The sequence below is a fragment of the Hirundo rustica genome, chromosome 1 (assembly GCF_015227805.2).
Source record: "Hirundo rustica isolate bHirRus1 chromosome 1, bHirRus1.pri.v3, whole genome shotgun sequence".
Taxonomy (NCBI): domain Eukaryota; kingdom Metazoa; phylum Chordata; class Aves; order Passeriformes; family Hirundinidae; genus Hirundo; species Hirundo rustica.
The window spans coordinates 24578728-24597237 of NC_053450.1; positions in this window are offsets into that span (position 1 = coordinate 24578728).

The following is an 18510-nucleotide window of genomic DNA, read 5'->3' on the forward strand; positions in this document are numbered from 1 at the left end:
AAGGACTTACTCCTCTTTGTAGGAAGGTGGTGGCTGCACAGGACAGTATTGGATCTGGTAAGTCCACATCTGATTTGGATCAAAAGCAAGTATGTGAACATTTCTGATAAATTAGCCAAACCATGCATTAGGGTTTATTCCTCATGTTTTTATATCATTCTTTGTCAGGACAAAGAATAGGACAAAGACATTAAGGCTGTCAGAAAATTTTGTCAGAACTTTTGCATGAATTTGTACTGGGAAAGTGAAAGCTTGATTAGCTCTTTTTATCATATGACTACTGGTAATTTTGACCCATCAGAATTTATATGAGGAAGCTTGTGTATGTTCTGTTTAGTGAACTTTGGAAAAGCTTATGCTTGTGAGGAGAGTTGGTGCTGCTGTTTTCTTTACTCAGAGTGTCAGAAGTTGGAGAATAATTGCAAGGGAGGATTGTCTTAGGTTTAACTTCCTCTTTGTTCATTTACAGGGATATGACATTCTAGCAGCAAACTCCCAGGAGACAGATGCAAGTGTCTGAAGACCTTATGGGATCTGGAGGCAAGCTGTTGGCAGTTCCTGGGACAAAAAAAAACAAGGCGGTTCAGTGGTTCTGGCATCATTCAGGAAAGAAATACTACATTTCCTGAGTTCCAAAACATGTTGCAGTGTGTATTTTGGTGTTTCATATGACAACATGAGTGTAGCAAAGCTACAGCTACTCCTTTTGTGTTCAGGCTTTCTACTGAGCACAGGAAGCCCAAGCTTGCTGTGTCTGTTCACTTACCATTAATACCATAATAACACCTACAGAGAAGATAGGAGAAATTCAGAAAAGGCCGTCTTAGATTTCAAGCTGCTGATTAAACTGATTAAAGTGTTTTCTCAAGAAGATGAAGGTGAAAAGGAAGATACCTTGGATTTGGTATGTCAGCAGCCATTCACGTGGCTGTGAGAGGGCACAAGGCTGTGCACCATAGCTGGTTGTGTATCACAATTACATGCCCAACACCTGAAGGCTAATTATTAGAGAATCATAAAACAGCTGAGGTTGGAAGGTGACTCTGGAGATTACCTAGTCCACCATTCTCCCACTCCAGTTTTGGGAATATTCCTACAGAACAGGGAATGATTCCTGCTTAGCTTTATGCTTTTGAAACCTCTAAACCTGTGATACTCTTGACAATATGACCTTTGCATATAATACCTTGAAAGTAATTATAATAAGATCTCCCTCTTGAAATACATATTTTTTATTTTTTTTAATTCTCTTTTCAATTCTCTGTCTTGGCTAAGGAACTAGTGTAATATTTGCAGTTGTTGTAAACTGCCCTTTGCAAATGATTTCTCCTCTTCAGCTGTGAATCTCGGGCTGTATACAAAGCCAAGGGTATAGCCCACAGTTTGCATTAAGTAGCATTTGATTAGGTGGTAATAACATTAATTGGCACCCAGAATCAGTTGGCTGTAGGTGATCTGAAGTGATAATGCACTAGAGCCTCGAACATTCTAAGTCAAAATGCTCCCTTAGCCTGGGGAAAGATGCAGGTGTTTGGGATAAAAGAGTGTTTTGTAAATGAAGGACTTGAACACTGTGATTCCACTTCATTGCTCCTCTCCTGATGCTTAATGTAAAATGATCACTTTATTGCCACCTCTCTTCTGTGTTTTAAAGTATTAGAAAATTAAACAGCAAACTTTAAAGGTAAAATATGTTATTAAAAAAAATCAAAGCATAGAAGAAAAAAGGACATTGAATAACTAAAAAATAATTTAAAAACATTCCAGATTCAAGCCAGCATATCTATTACTAAAATATACAATTATAAATGATCAATTCTTGATTATCTTGCTTGCCTATGTAACAATGAACCCCTCAAAACAATTGCCTTTCCTGAAACACTGTTTCAGCTTTGTGGATTAGGGGTCTTCATGGAGATAGAATATATGTATGCAGCTGGCAAAGCAAGTGTCTTAGTGAATGGTAATAGTTCCCCAATTCCCACAAATCCTTTCATAAACCTTAGGGCTCGTTCTTTTTTAAAATGTTTTTCCTTATATTTCATTAACAGCTGAGCCATTGCTGAATTATACTTGATATAATCAGGAGTTAGGCTTTAGCAAAAAATAGTATTGCCGACTGAGGGAGTGTGAGTGTTCCAGTAATTCTGCACTCTTTGGAAAAGGAAAACACATGAGCAAAACATTTTGAAAGCCTCTAAAATTTGTCTACACTATATATGGCCACATAAAATATTGGCATAAAATTAAATCTGACATTGTTGTGAAATTGCAGGCATGCATTTTGTGTCTTATTGTCTTCTCTGAAAACTTTTTTCCTGTATTTTTCAAGGGCCAGGACCATGTCTGGGAGAAATGCACCGTTATCAGTGCATGTACAATGACAGAGCCAGAGCAACCCTGGCAAGAGCAGGGTGGTCTTGTGCGAACAGAGAGCACAGCACTCTGTGCCTGTGTCAGGGACAGCGTGGCATGGGGTGGTCAGGCAGTAAAGAGGGGGTCTGGCTGTGGTGCTTTTGACAGGCTTGTGCAGGAGTGTGGTCTGCAGCCGGTGCTGGAGGAGTGGACAGTGCTCCAAGCAGGTGGAGGCGAGTGGTATAGAATCTGTAGGATTAAACACATCCCTCTCCTTAAACATACGCACTGCATTTGCCTGTGGTCTAAATTATTCTCGTGGATTGTTCTGAGCAAGGTTTTGGTGTCCTCAGTTGTACCCCAGAATAAAATTTATTTTCTTTATTTTTAAATATCGAGAAAGGGCAAGCATAATAGAAAAGAACAAACTAATAATGAAGATACATGGGGTGAGTAGAGCTGTGCAAGGAATAAAACAGCATTTAGACATGTAGATCAGTATGTCTTAAATTATGCTATCAGAATATCCGTGGGGTTCTATGGGCAAATCATTTGTATAAAACACTGAAGAGAAATGTGTAGTGTAAACACAACAAAGATCTGATTCTTTTCTTAAAGACTACTAAGCAGTTTACATAGCTTGTGATTCCCAAACAAAGACTGGTTTTGTCAGACAGGGAACAATGTGCAGTGCTGCAGGCATGAGAAAGGAGAGCTGCGTTAGGAAAGTATTACAATTGTAATGGGAGTAGATTACGAAGCAGATAATTAAAGGTAGGATACAGGATCTTCCCTTCCCACTGGGATTCATTCTCACTCTGTTGGTGTAACTTATAGCCCTGAGGAACACTCTTTTTAGTTTCAAGACTTTCTTTTCTAATCTCTAGGTCTTTTGGTGTTTTATTGCCTTGGTCACAAGGTTCAAGGAGGTCACTCCAGAAGATATTCTCTGCAAGGGATTAAAGTGACTCAGAGGAACAAAGTAATTTGGAAGTCTTTGCAGAAGCCTTCTTCCACCTTTAAACTAAAACAGTATTTTCTTCCACTCCTACAAGACCACTTCTGAAGTGTTTTTCTCCTCTGATTTATATAATTCTTCCTTCAAGAAGGTCAGAAAAGAATATGTAAATCTAAATTGACTTCATATTTCTATCTAAACAACGGAAATGGTATGTTAAAAATGTACATGCTTGGAATGATGAATCAGTTAATGATATTATTACTGATAAATATAGCATTGTTCTTTTCAATTACAGTAAATAATATAATTTTCTCCCCCAAATGTTTTTTTTTTTAATCAAGAAATAAGATTTTGGATGAAGAAAACTAATTGACAGAGGATGATACTCAATAGGGTAGATAACTGTGTGAGATTTATTCCTGAAAAACTTGGAATAGATATTGAACATAGTTATGCACAAAGGTTTAAGAAAGCAACACAAATATTGCAAGCAGAGAAATAATTTTTACGTTATGAATTGTTGACTAGTCAAGTATATAAGCAATGAATAAGAAGCATAGGTTTTTATATTCTTTCGATTATCTGGTACAGATTGTTTTTCACTTAGTATCTGGCCTGTAAATAGAAATCTTCCAATTTGCATGCTAAGCACATATATAAGAACAAGAGAAGACTTGTAAGTGGAACACAGCATCACCTTGAAGTCTTCAAAGTTATTCAGAGTCATCAAAACAGTAACTCAAAGTATCATCAAAGCAGTAAGCAGCATAGCCTCCATATAGCAAAATGTAAATAATTAGCAGAGAACCATCTGTAATGCATTATGAGCAAGTGTGTTCTGGGTATTGATCTATTAACGCATACATATATTAATGTAGTCAATGTGTTGGGATATGTCATGCTGTACAGACTGCTAAAAAAGAGGAAAACTATTTTAAAAGCTTTTATTTTTCCTGTGTGCTCTAGCATTTCTGCATTTTTGTCTTACATAATATTAAGTTTAAACTTCATTGATTATATTTGTGTGAGGATAACTTAAGTCTTTCAGTAGACCAATTGGTATGGCCTTCTGTTAAGGGTAAAAAAGGCTTTTATCTGGTTACTCAGCCCCTTGTGGTCTAACAAGCATGCATATCATCCATTCAATTAATGTATTTTAGTGCAGAGTAAAAAAAAAATAAAAAAAAAATAGGCAAGTTTTGTAATTGCTGAGGTTGCTGGAAGAAAAGGTATATATATTCATGAAGTGGGCCCTGTTCTTTGATGTTTTGCATAATATAAGCCCTAGAACCTCACCAAAAGACAGTCCTGCTTAAAGAAAAATGCTGACTATATTGTTTAATAAGAAAATGGAAAATATTATTGATTTTATAGTAAAATTATATATGCAGACTTATTTAAGACTGAATAATGTTTAATTCATAGCTGATTCTATTTATTTTGCAGAAGGTTTTGTGCAGTTCAATGTTAGTGAAAAAATAGTATTTCTACAGTCGAGCTTAGGGCTTGTGATATGGTAAGGTTGAACAGTGTTGAAATATGTAATATCTTGATATGCATAAAATTTGTGTTTTATGAATAGCATATAGATATAGTTTCACTGAGTCCTCAGCATTTTTCTCTAACAATTCTAACATTTTTTGGGTTTTTTTAAAAAAATCTTACTGTCAAATTTTGCATTTCAGATTCCTTTCACCTAAGTGCCATGGGGTATTTTTTCATGAAAAAGGAAAAAAAAAAAGGTAACAGGCATTTAGGAGAGAGTACTTCCCATGCCATTGTTTCTGTGAGTGAAGCTGAGGAAAGAGGAGAGAGAAGCAGGAAGACAAACAGGTGTGGCATATATAGGAAAATTTTATGGGTTGGCCAGCACAAAGTTCTTCAGGGAAACTTCAAACTTCATCACAACCAAGAAACAGGTCACTTGTCTGGTCTCAAGTCCTATTACAGGTTCTTAACCACAAGACTGTTTTCCTTCTTCAGTTGCAAATAATTAATAGCATTTTGAAATTATAATTTCACTCAGCCTTGTTTCCTGTTGTGCTGGCTGGTGGTTTTCAGTGTAGCTGGTATCTTACCTCTTATTTTTCATTAATTGGTTGGCATTTGATTAGCCACCAGCCCCCCAAACCGCAGGGAGTTTTGTATTTGAGCAAGCTGAGGTGAGAATTGAGTCCAATATAAGTCATTTAGGTGCAGCTGAGCTGGAGATTCAAGGTGTTAAGTACTTACTGAAGAGTGTTCTTATAAATCAGGTCAGTCTGTGTATATACAACTGTGCAAATTGAATTAATATGCTTCTGCATGTGCTCTATTTTAATGGAGCTGGACAAAAGAGGTACAGTAAGGAACTGAATAGCCCAGGGAGAGCCTAAGCTGCCTTAATGCCAGTGGGATAAAAATATTGCCATATTTACTTTCAATATAACCAGACAATATTTTTTTTCATTAGTGTACCCTGAATGTGAAAATGGAGGTAATATGGGACATTAGGTTTGTTGCTGTCCTTCTGCTTCTCTTTGCAACTATCATCTTGCTTTTCTCCCTCAGCTAATATAGAGTTGAGGACACCTTATAAGAAAAGAAGTTCTACAGATATCTGCTCTGTTCCCTAAGGAAAGACTTCTTTAAGGTTTTTGCTTTTTGTTTGTTTGTCTGTTTTCTTTATATGTGGTAGAGCAAAGGGCTCCAATTCACTTCTGGCTGGTGTTGAGAAGGGCTTCTTACAGTCTGTCTGCTTTTATGTTTTGTACCCTCTGCAGTGCTCCTTTGCTGCCTGAATATTTACTGCATGGCAGAGGGACAGAGATCCCATAAATGTGAAACAGAGTTTGCAACATTTTGGAATCAAAATACTTTAGCACTAAAGCTTCCTGTTTTTCTAGCATTATAGGAAGAGAGGAGTCCATAAATTTGTGAAGCAAATCACTAGCTTAAATGTTATAGGGACTGTGCTTGTCATGCAAATTTAGAAACTGACTTACAGGCTAAAAATGTTATCAATTGAGCTAGAGAATTATGTAATACCTGAAGTAACTGCTCACCCTGCATTATTCAGAAGCATGTATTTATTAAAGAAAAACAAGTTGAGCTCAAGTTTGGTTTTTTGTTAAATTTAAAATGGGGAGGAAACTGACAACTAATCAGTCAGCACTTGTGAAAATGATTTGCGACTAGAAAAGGGAAGGAAAACAAAAGACAAGCAGTGAGCGGTAAACATTGTACTGTGCAGGTTGGTTGTGCTTTATTCTGGAGCAAACTTCTCCAAATGTGTTGTAAATGTGGTAGTTCAAAAATAAATGAGGAGCAGGAGATTACAAGCAAAAAAAATTAGGTGAATTCATAGAGTGGTCTCTATTTCAGTTAAGTGGATGCTGTAATGGGGTAATAGAAATGTGTTACCTACATATCCTGTTTTAATGAACATTGCTTTATTATACTGCTGTAGTGAATGTTTCTCATTTCCAAGAACAGAAGACGGTATCTTATTGTGGGGGAAATAAATATGCTTATTAAACTGCAAGTTGCCAGCATGGCATTCTTGACAACCACATATACACAAGCTCATGCATACATATGTATAGAAAGCATAAAATAATTAAAATATTCCTGAACTCATGCATACAATTTCATTTTTGTAATATTCATTTCATCTATTGTAGAGAAATGCTGTTTAATTTGAATGAGGCTGTGAATTTTGCAAAATGAGCTGGTAATAGCATTTTACTTAAACTTATGGCATTTCTGTTCATATTGTATGGTTCAGGAATGGTTTCTTTATAATTAAAGTGTCAAAAAACCACATTAGAATCAAGAATGATGAAATTCATTCAAGATGATTTGCTAAAGAATAATAACTTTAAACTTTCTCTCTCTAAACAGTATTGTTTAGGCTCTCTCATCAGCTGTCCAGGGCTTCCTTATTTCCTTTTCTAGCTACCCTAGGAAATGAACTGGTCTGTTACAATGCTTTCTTTATTTCCATATGCTCTGCATATTATACACATTTTATGGTTCAATTATTGGAGGCTGTTGTACCAGTGATTTACATGAGCATCAATAAATATTTTTTAAAACTTTACTGAGTAGGTAAGAAGATACAACATATTGCACCTCCAGTACAGAGATTATAATCAGTGAAAGTCCAAATCTTTTGCAGAAATGTGGAGACTTCCAGGAATCCAAGTTGATAAATGTGAATTTGTCGGCATGTTGAACTTGACTCCACAATATTTGGCTTATTAGTTCACTGCTGAGCACAGGATGGTACCTCTGGCCTTGATTCAGCAGTCTTTAAATAAATGGATAAGTGCTCTGCTGAATCAGGGCCAGACTAGTGCAGTGTCAATATAGGGCATTTTGGGTGAAAGAAAATGTTGACCACAGGGGGTTGATTTCGCCTTCCTCGTAGGGGAAACAAATCTGAAATAAATGTACAGAAATATTAGCACGAAGGAAGATAGACTGAAAAGTTTTACCTAAAATTAACTTTAGGTTGTATGTTCAGAGCAACGCTGCTTGTTCTGTGAGATGGAAAAGATATGCTTGATCTTCAGCATTATTTTTTTAATTACTCACTGGGGTTGTATATAATAAGGGTGGGATTTGCTGCACCTTAATGGCTATCTGAAAGCTGTCTGGTCTGAGCTTCTATAGGTGGAAAGAGACAGCCTCTCCCTAGGAGCTGATTTATCCTGTTGTAAGGTATGCGTGGTTAATTACCTCCAGAGATGCTGCTGCATGGAAGAAAACTACTGGACCCTAATCAGACAGAAGTGAGGTGAGAATCAGAATCAGAAAGAAGATGCTACCTGACTAAATAAAAGGAAAAAAAAAAGTTTATTACACAGGTGTCTGTTTTGTCTCGTGCCCAGCAGAATTAAGACATGAAACAAAGGGAAGAAATTAGGTTTACAATTTACCCCTGTGCCTGTGTGAAGCAGGTGTCTGAATGCGAGCCAAATAGCCAGCCCTTAGATCCAGCTTAATTTCTGGAGAATGACTGCTGTAGCAAAAGCTCCCAGTGTTCCTCACATTGACCTAGTTTTCACTCATCTAGTGACTCTGTGCTAATGTGACCCAGTATTTCTTTGCAGTTCCCTGTCTGGTGCATATAGATTTTTTCCTTTTTTGTTTACCATTGGTGTCTATACTCACCAGGCACCTAATCCTGCAAAGTCTTAAGTCCTACATGGGAGGTAGGGGCTGTTCTCTTTCCTCGTCTACCGGGAGTCAGGCTGCCCCATTTCTCTCAAGATTAGACTGGATAAGAGACAGGTAAGCATAAACAGCGTTGTAACTGGTTTTAGGATTGTACCCTAGCAAAGGTCAAGCATAATGGTGCAGTGAAAATAAAGCATTTTGAGTCATTTATTCCTTTAAAAAGGTTTGTGTCATCCATGCAGCTGCAAAGCCATAATGCTTTCATTAAAAGTCACATCTGTGCTGAATTAAAACAGGAGCCTTTTCCAGCCAAGGAGTATTTGTCAGCTTGAAAGTTTTTCTCTTAGCTCCTGAAGCTTTTTTCCAAAATGCACGGGCTAAGACAGAGAGCAGACCTTGTCACGAGCTGGTACCGAAGTTTAAGTACATTCCTGCTCTGTTATTCACCGTCTGGCTCCAATTTAGAGGTACATCTCCCTTGTGTTCACTTTATTAGCCTACATATGACTGGCTTTTTTGTTTAATGTGGAAATGAAAAAATAGACGCTGGGCCCAAGAAAAGTAGTCTGAAAACATCTTTTTCCAGATTTTCTGTTCCTTGTGGCACATTAACCATTTGCAAAGAATGTCCGGTGGATAAAATATATTTTAAAAGACTTTTTTTGAGAGTAGGCATTTTTAGCTTTATGTGAAAAGACTTAAGCAATCACAAAATCTTAGTCTTCTCATCTCCCCTATCTTTTTTGATCCCATTTACCACTTTCTACCACAACCGACTTCAAAGATACAAATGTACCAAATCAATGAAAATCTACTAAGTGGAAAGAAGGGGATAGGCAAAATTAATTCCTCAGCTGAGAGTGCGTGTGCAGCATGAGCCCAGCAGCTGTGTGCTGTGTAGCTGTATCAGTGGAGGAACAGATGTGTTTTCCTCAACACACTGCTGGATGCCTGTTCCACAGAAAGCCACCACACAAGCTACTACTGATTTGTCCATCTGATGGGGATGAGACCTGGCAAGTGGGAGGACTTGAAAGAAGAACTGAAGGTTTTGTGGGAATATCTGTGGTAGATGTGAATGTAAGTGTGGGTTGCTGGAAGTAATGTTTAGGACAAGAGACTTTGCTGGTTCTGCAGCTCACAGGCCAGACAACTTAGGAGAGGGGTAGAAATCTTCAAAATCTGTCTTTTCAGTGTGATTGCTTTAGTTAGAAAGGGACAACAAGCAGCTGTCTGTACAACAACTGTAAACAGAGAGCCCAATTAAGCTGGGTTTCTAAAGCATAGCAAATTATCTTTATTGGTTTACTGAAATTTTCTTTTTAAATGCAAGAGCAGCAAAGCTTTGAAAACTAACTAGGAAGAAAAAGATGGACGTATCTTTTTCAACACAAGAGATAGCAAATAATGCAATGGGACAAGAAAGGTGATTTACCTTTTATGCAACTGTGCTCCCCGGGAACCTCTAGTATTATCCAGGATTCCTTGTGCTGATCTTCGACTGAGAAGAAAAATGCCCTACCCTCAAGGAACTTTATTTTTTCTGGGTAAACTTCCACAATTAGTTAGGCTTTTAGCACCTAACATACATAATATATTTGCATAAATCAACTATTTATCTATACATGTGTATACATAAAACATTTGAGTGTGATTTCAGTCCTTTAAAAAAGGCCAGCAAGTAAAGAGATCAGATTTTATTTTAGAAACAACAGCATTTCAACTGTATTTTCCCTTTCTTAATCTAACACCCCACATTGCTGATGTCAGTGTCTTCCCCAGTCACAGAATGATGCTCTTATTTTTTTCCAGTAAGGACTGTCATCTCAGAGGAAAAGTTGTACCAAGGTTTCCTCCAGGTTTTTGGCTGCGCTGCCTCACAAGGGAAATATTTTGTTTGAAGAAGATATTTGGATGTAATACAAACAGTGTGAGGAGCTCCCCTCTCTGTAGAGGAGAAGGGAAAACCACCTCCAGTTCTTTTTATTTCATGAGACGTGGCAGATTTTCAGGATGTGTTTAACAGCGCTGTGCTGAGTCTCCTATCCTGGAGAGAAGTTCTGGCTCTGTGGAAGCTCCCATCAGTGCTCCTGCCAGCTCCTGTGAAGTCAAGCAGAGGCATGACTCCCAGCAGCAGGGAGGAGCTCATTTCTTCCTCGGTACTCTGGAGTGCAGTTTGTGGAGGGGTTTCCTTTAGAGCATGCATCATGCCAGGTCTCTGAGCTCATGCAGCTGCAGCTCTCCCTTCCTCTCTGTTGTGGAATAGATAACTTGTTTCCATTGCATATTTTTATAGAAATAAAGTTAAGGAGAATGCCCCCAAAGGTAACCTTTAGGTGTTCCCTCAGGGCTGATTGCTTAACCTTCTCCTTCTGAAATTATTTAAAAGTAGAAGAGGATGGAGATAAATGTGAGAGAAAGCAGTATTTTTCTAAGCAAAAGTAAAGGTATTGAAAAATAAAAGTTGATTAAAAACTATTTCTGACACAGTCCAAGCTGGCTTTCCCATGATGAAATTTCATTCACCCTGTAAGGTTTTACTGCCCCATATCTCCTGGGAGCAGAGGAGGAGATGGGCAGCCTATGCCCATGTTTCTTCCAATAGATATTCTTGGAGTGGTGCTGGCAATCAATATTGAAGCACACTTTGATATTTCTAGGTTCCAGTAATTGAGAGTTTCTGAATTTAACTGTCAGGTGCAAATATTACAGAGGATGAAAGGATTTCATTATTGCCAAGTTGCAATATTGTTCAGACTCCACTGTCTCTGGAGGCTGACTGGGCCCTTGTTCTTCTTTCCTTGCAAATTAAAGGAAAGACGGCTTCAACAGAATTCCCCGCTACACAGATTTTGCTAGCTAATAATAGGCATCTAGAAAATTAGAGAGAAGTAACGTAAGTTAAACACTGATGTCTGTAAACTCATAGCAGTGGAAATTTGTATGCTGAAAAGCTGTTAATTCAGTGTTTGTTTTATCTTACTGTTTATTGGCTCATTTCAATTTCCAATAAATTTAGCCTTTAGAGCCTCTGAACCCAGGAAGAAGTAATTATTTGTTTAACAATGAAATAGTTTTCTTTATGCCCATCTTTCTCCTTGTGCCTCATCACACAGGAGGGGTGGGGTGGTGGGGCAGGAGTGTCACTGTAACCAATCCTTCACTGAAGAGGAGGTGCAGATGATTTCCTGGAGCTGTTCATTGTCATTGCCTTGACTTGTTAACCATTGGAAATAGATGCAAGGTGAGTGCTGCTATCTGATGCCACTTTGTGTGATGGAATAATGTGTGTTGGTGAAGACTTGGGTGAAACATCTTCTTCCCTGACAAGCTTACTGTGAGGAAAGCACTGTGAGAAAAGCTCCATGGGGCTTTCCTTGTGAGTGTTCAAAGAACAAGGCATTTTCCTACTTACACCCCTGGAAGGGAGAGGGCTGAAAACCTACAGCATATAAGCATGAAATCAGATAGAGTTATCTTTATGTTTGCAAAACCACAGGTTTGGTGCTTAAAGGATCTGGAAAGTGGAGGTAAGAGATCCTGGCAGCCCCAGGCCATCAGTGCCCAGGACACCTGGCAGTGTTTTGGCTAGTTAGCCAGGAAGTCAAGCAGTAAGGGGAACCTATGATCTTGAGCCTTGATCTTTGTTAGGTAGGGTTGGTTCAGGTGTCTTTCCTCTGTAAAGTCACTGACTTCTGGGTGGAACTTCATGTTTCAGGCCATTGTCAGTTAAAACTGGTTGAAATAATCAAACAAGTAGATCCTTGGCAGCAAAGGTGGACGAGTGCTTCTGGGTAGGAGGTTAATTGCCATTAGGTGCTTGGCCAGGGCTTGTGGGATTGCTATTTTGAACAACAGCATCTAGACTTATCAAATGGATATCTTAGAGGTTTGGATCTGAGTACAAAAGCACTTGCTTTTCAAAACTGCAGGTGCTTTCCCTGCATCTCCAAGTACAGGTACAGATTCCTCTCCTCAGAAATGCAAGTTGCATCACTTGCTATGCAATTCTCCTTAGTTGTCATCTGCTAAGGCTGTCCCTGACTGTTTGCATGTCTGTCAGACGGCTGCGTTGGGAGATCAGGATTTGCATTTCTGGACATTACTCGGGACTAAGAAAGGTGATGTTTTCTGTACCTTTTCTTATCTGTAGGCTGCACTTTACCACTGGTTTTCTCAGAAGAATGTTTTTAGTTTTGTTTTCCTTGCAAGGGATTTTTGTCTAAAATTAATGCATACCAAACAAATATTCTGCTAAAAAAAGAAAAGAAGAAGAAGGGGGAAAAAAAAAAAAAAAAGGGGGGGGGTGGGGAGGGAAAAAAAGAAAAAAAAGAAAGCAGGAAAAAGAAAAAAAAAAAAGGAAAAAGAAAAAAAATAAAAAAAGAAAAAGAAAAAAAAAACCTAACAGCAAAATAACTGCAATGATAATAATAAAATCCTAGTCTTGTGAGGTTGCAGTCTCAATCCAATCCACTTTGACTGTAGCTGTGGCAAATTGCTGTCTGAAAATGACTGCCCTATTCATCAGTTAATATTGTTAGAAAGAAAGCTACAACTGTACCTATCAGTGTAACTAAATTAGAGCAGGTTCACATAAGGCAGGCACACATAAAAATGTACTTATGAAACAGATGTATCCCTCAACAGGAAAATGACAGCAATTCTGATAAAATGCTTTTATTATTTACTTTCAACAAGTATCTATAGCTACAGCTTGACTATTGTTGAATCATTTCAATAATCTTGTTATAGGTCTGGCAATAAAAGGAAAAGCACTTCAGCAGAGTGAAATGGCCTGGCTTCTGACATCTTCAGTGGCATGTCAGTGATACTGTGATAGTATTTTTGGCTGTCAAAACAAACAGCAACATTATTTATCCAGGTGATGAACTGCTTCAAGGCAGAGCACATCCCTTGTGTGGAAGAAGGCAGATTGCACAGGTTGGGCCCTCCTGGTAGAGCGGGATGGATGGATGGATGGATGACACCAGTGTGAGGGAAACCTCAGTTGTACTGGGTGTGGGAGTTGCACTCGTGTCTCTTGGAGGTACACACAGCAGTGTGAAAGATTATATTTGGAAATTTAAAAATTATTTTGACTTAAACTGAGCAAGTGTCTGCCTGGTATTTGCAGGCTTCTGTTTCTTATATGCTGTTAAATTTATGGTCCACTAAATTCTTCTAAAATTAATGCCTAGCGCATATCCTGTTTCCAACCTAAAGTTTTTTGGATATGGATTGTGTGCATTTTGAAAATGGATGCAAAAGGAGATGGATAGTTAGCATTTATGCATTCAGTGTCTTTCCAGGTTTTCATAGATTTCAGAAGAACTGTGAGATGATAGCTAAGTATATGCACAAAGCGCTGCACTTGGCAAGTATAGAAGTATCTTTTGCTATCTATAGGAACACAGAAAATTAGACTCAGTGGCATGAATATAGTCATGTAGGTTGTTTGTGGCAAACTAAGGACCATCTTTAGAGTATTTCATTTTAATCTGCTACAAAATAAAATTGATTCTACTTCAAAAGTGTGAAATAGCTTATTTTCATTTGTTCTCAAACTTGCAGAAATTTTCAGAGCAGAGAATGAAGTTCAGAGCATTTTGGAGCAGGTGCTGAAAATGTCTAAAAATGTTCACTAATGGACAGTATCTATGAGAAATTATATGAAATACAAAATCTAGTGTCAAAAAACCTGATTATTCTGGTAATTCTGGTAATTGCTCCAGGTGGCTATAAAAACTTACTCTTTAGCAGAATATGTTAAATTACAAGCTCTGGTAATGGAAGTGTTTCTGTAGCAGCATCGTTTTACTTTTTATTTTGTATATTATTCTAAACAGTACAACTTTTATTTTAAAGTTTCTGAATATTTAGCGTAAGAACATACTGCAACTGAAGTCTCAAGCTTTTTAATCTTTAATATATTTTGAGGATCTTGCAGTGAAATTGACTATACAAGTTCTGCTTTTTATAATTTCTTAAATTTATATTTCCTCTGCTATATTTATATCTCTACTTTTAGTAACTATTTCTTTTTACAGTTTGCTCTAATATCTGTTGATCAAGAGACAAATAAATGTATTTTTTTTATATTTGTTTGTAATTTATAGTTTTCTGAAACTTTCTCCCCTTACTCTGAACCCATTGTGATTAGATTCTACCCAAAGGAATATAGTTATGCTGAAAATTAGACATAAACCCCATAATAATTTCCTTTTTGTTTTCTTTTAATTTTTGGACAATGGCAAGTGAAAAGGTTTTCCATATGTCAAAAATGTACAATTTTAATCTTTGCTATTCCAAGAAGCAAGATAAATTATTGAATTCTGAGCTGTTGTCTTCAGTGAGGACCACATACTTAGACAGTTTGAGCAGAAACTATCACAAATATATCAGCCAGTTGCCTAAGCTCTTCCCCTGCATGCTCAATGAGTTTCTGCCAAAATATTTCAGGCAGCAAATAAAATTGCTTCTCCTTTGAGATCCCCCTTGTTTCCTTGCTCAGCCTGAGACCCCCAAAGGAGGGCTTTGAATGGGGAGATTATAAATATCTCAGCAGAACAGACATAACACCTACAGTAAAAAGGTAGTGGTAGAAAGAAGGAGGGAGATGGGAAATTTGGGATATTTTTGGGAAAGTTGTTGTTTGGGTTTTTTTTCCACAGGGAATTTCCTTTTAGCAGGTGCCCGACTGATCCTCAGTCAGATTAACTAAGGTTTACATCTAGAGCTCTTTTTCTAAACCACATGTAAACTTCATCATCTATTTCACCTGACTGATAGTTCAGCTCTAAAAAGATATTTTCTTTTAGGTGACATGAAAATTGATTTCTGGTCAAACCAGATATTCTGAAATGCCTATCCAAAGCCTCTAAATGGAGAAGCCAATACTGTATCAGTGAAACCTGGCAAATGCAGGGAAAAAAGGTTTACTTGTTCTGCCTACAAGAGCTGTGTAAACAAAAACAAAACAGTCTTTCAGGACAGAACATGAAGAACTGGCAAGCAAACACAAGTGTAGCAGAGAAGATTTCTAGGTCATCCAACTGCTTAATTGCTGGCAGCATCTCTGGATTTTTACAGCATGTCTTCCTAACACAGTTCTTTGGACAGCAAAACTCTATATACTGCAAAGTAGTTACAAATCTAAAGCATTTTGTATTCTGTAACTTCAGCTTTTACCTACAGCAGGGTTTTTGAGAGACTTGTTCTCTACGTTGTGCTAAATAGAGTGACTTATCTTTTTATCACGTATTAAAATTTAATGAGTGAACTGCAAGACTATTTTCATTTTCCAGCTTGATCTGGAGGACAGTGGTGGCATTACTCACTGTTCTCTAAGGACAATAATGAAAACTCTGGATTTTGTACAGCCTTGTACTTGCAGTGTCCATGCTGTACTGTTGTGGAATGATTTAGCTATTCCCATGACTGTTGGGATCTCACCAGCAATGTTTGATATCTGATTCTTTAACAGTATTATTAAGACTTGATGGGATGGAACTAGGATATTTTTAACCCCTGCTAGCAAGCTGTATCAAGATGAAATACCAGAATTAAAAAGTAAAACAACAGGAAAAAATCCCCAAACCTCAAGCCTGTGGGGACAATAAATAAGGTTTATTCGGTTTCCTGAACACGTGGTCCTTCTTGCTTATACATAGAAAAGACCTTTGGTTGTTCCAGTGTTGCCTTCCCAATTATAAACATCTGTATAAAATAATGCAGATGTATGTAATTATAAAAGTATTTAATGCTTATTTAAGGTTTCTTGTTTTTAATCTTTTCAGTCTTTTGGGGTTGAAAGAAAACCATAAAAAGCATGTTGAAAGTACCTGTTTTTATTAGGATAATTTTTTTTTTCCACATTTGAACAAAAAAGCTTAACTCAATTTGTCCTTTAGTTACTACTCTCCCATGATGCATTGTTGATTCTGTTAATACTTTTTCTGTGTATTAAACTTTGTTATCACAGTATTACTCGGGGAGTAATTGCAATCCATTTAGCAAAAGAAAAAAAAATTAGGTGAGTTACTGCTCTCTCCAGTGACTAGTGCTAATTAACTCTGGCTTCATCTGCGCTATGAAAATGAGCTCTTTTTAAATGGTTGTGAAATAATCTTGTGACTCTACTATATTTATAAAGTGTTTTTCCATTCTTAACTCAATAAACTCTCCAGTAATTTGAACATTTTACAGATTACACCAGTTAAGAAAAAAATTCATATTATTCAGGTGCATGCATTTACTTCTGCTTTCAAGAAAATATCAATATCCTGTTCCATGGACACAGGAAGATCAAATTACTTCCAATTGTTTAGGGGCTTTACTTTATCTTCTCTTATCTGTATCTTTAAGCCCATCAAAGACAGCACCCTTTGCTCCAGATGGACTTTTCCACTGAGGCTCACTGCAATCCTAATTCTGGCACTAACCAAATCTGCCTCATCTGCCTCCAAGAATATCTCTTTCTCTTTCAACCTCATCTGTTCCTATACACAGAGGTCAGTAAAGCATCTATGTAAGTTAGGCTCCTGAGGACATTTGGATACTTCTGTATTTTGGTAAGTCCTTAAATGTTCGCCCAAAAATGCTTGTTGCTTCCACCCAGACATCTGAACATTGGCTCAGTAGCTACCTAAGTCAACCTTAACAGTGCTTAATACTAGTTCTAATTCTGTTCATTGGCAGGTAAGACCATGTTTAGTGGTGCTTATAAAAGCATATTTATATCTTTTCAGACGTCTCGTTTCTGTGCATAGCATCTATAGGTTAGAGTTTGGAAAATGGTTGTCATCTGATCCACATCCAATGTAAGTTACTTTAGCACAAGCAAAAACCCTCTAATGAAGAAAGGAAAAAGAAGCAGTCGAATTAATGCAAAGTGACCTACTACAAAAGTGTATATTGCTTGTGTGAACTGGCTTGTATGTCATTTTTAGAGAGAAGACACAAAACCAAACCACTAGCAATGGACAATCTACGGTGAATGTCCCAAAGTATTAAAAAGCTGAGCTCTGGCAGATTACATCATCCACAGGGTATCAGAGAGATTTCAGGGCACAAGCTAAACAAGCAGGAGGAAAGTTTGGTACTTTGGCTGATCATACTCTCTATACTTTCCTTTGCCTGATTGCCCAAATACATTATTCACACAAGGTCATGGCATGGTAATCAGTGCATGTTTCAGAGAAGGCACTCTGAACTCATTGTCTCAGGTGACTAAAAATGTCATTTCACTCTGCCTGCACATATTGATTAGTTATTCTCAACAAGTTCTATTACAACTAGAGCTGCTGTGGTGGTTGCCAAATAAACATATCCTAAGGTATCCTCAGCCTTTAGCCTATTGATTCAAGACCTGACCCAGTTCAGATGGGATAGATACAACATGGATGCCCAGATATCTCATATGTAAGTCCAATTAGATCAAACGTATCAGTGGATGGTGACATACACCAAACCTATGAACTACACTCCTATGTGTGTTGTTCAGTCCTTTGAGATGCTGTAGTGGTACTCTTCAGTGATTAAAAACCTTTAGAATGCAAGGGAGACAAATGCTAGCTTGCAATAATTACTGTTGGTTTGCTAATTGTTACTTACTGTGCTAAATCTTTGGTATTTGTGTATAGCTTGCATAGAGTGGGTAGCTGTGTTCTGTCTCATTCAAAACAAAAGCCAGAAAATATTACACTGTTGCCCTACACAACTTGTGTTATCTTGGGTTGCTATGGCATTGCCACACATAATAAAACATAATGGCAACAGAAAGCAAAAAAGCATTCTGGCCTGTAAGAGTGTTGATGTAAATAGATAATGAAGCTTTCTGTTGTATACTGTGATAATAGCAAAGTAATGGAAATAAAGCTCCATGTGATAGCAGTTTTGATTTATGTACTAGGATTTATATAAGGCATTCTTCATGATTCTCTCCTCCTGCACAAATAATTGCATACAAACTCCTCATGCCAAGATATCAGAGCTGCCATCTAATGCAAGGTCGTTTTCACTTGTTGAAACCA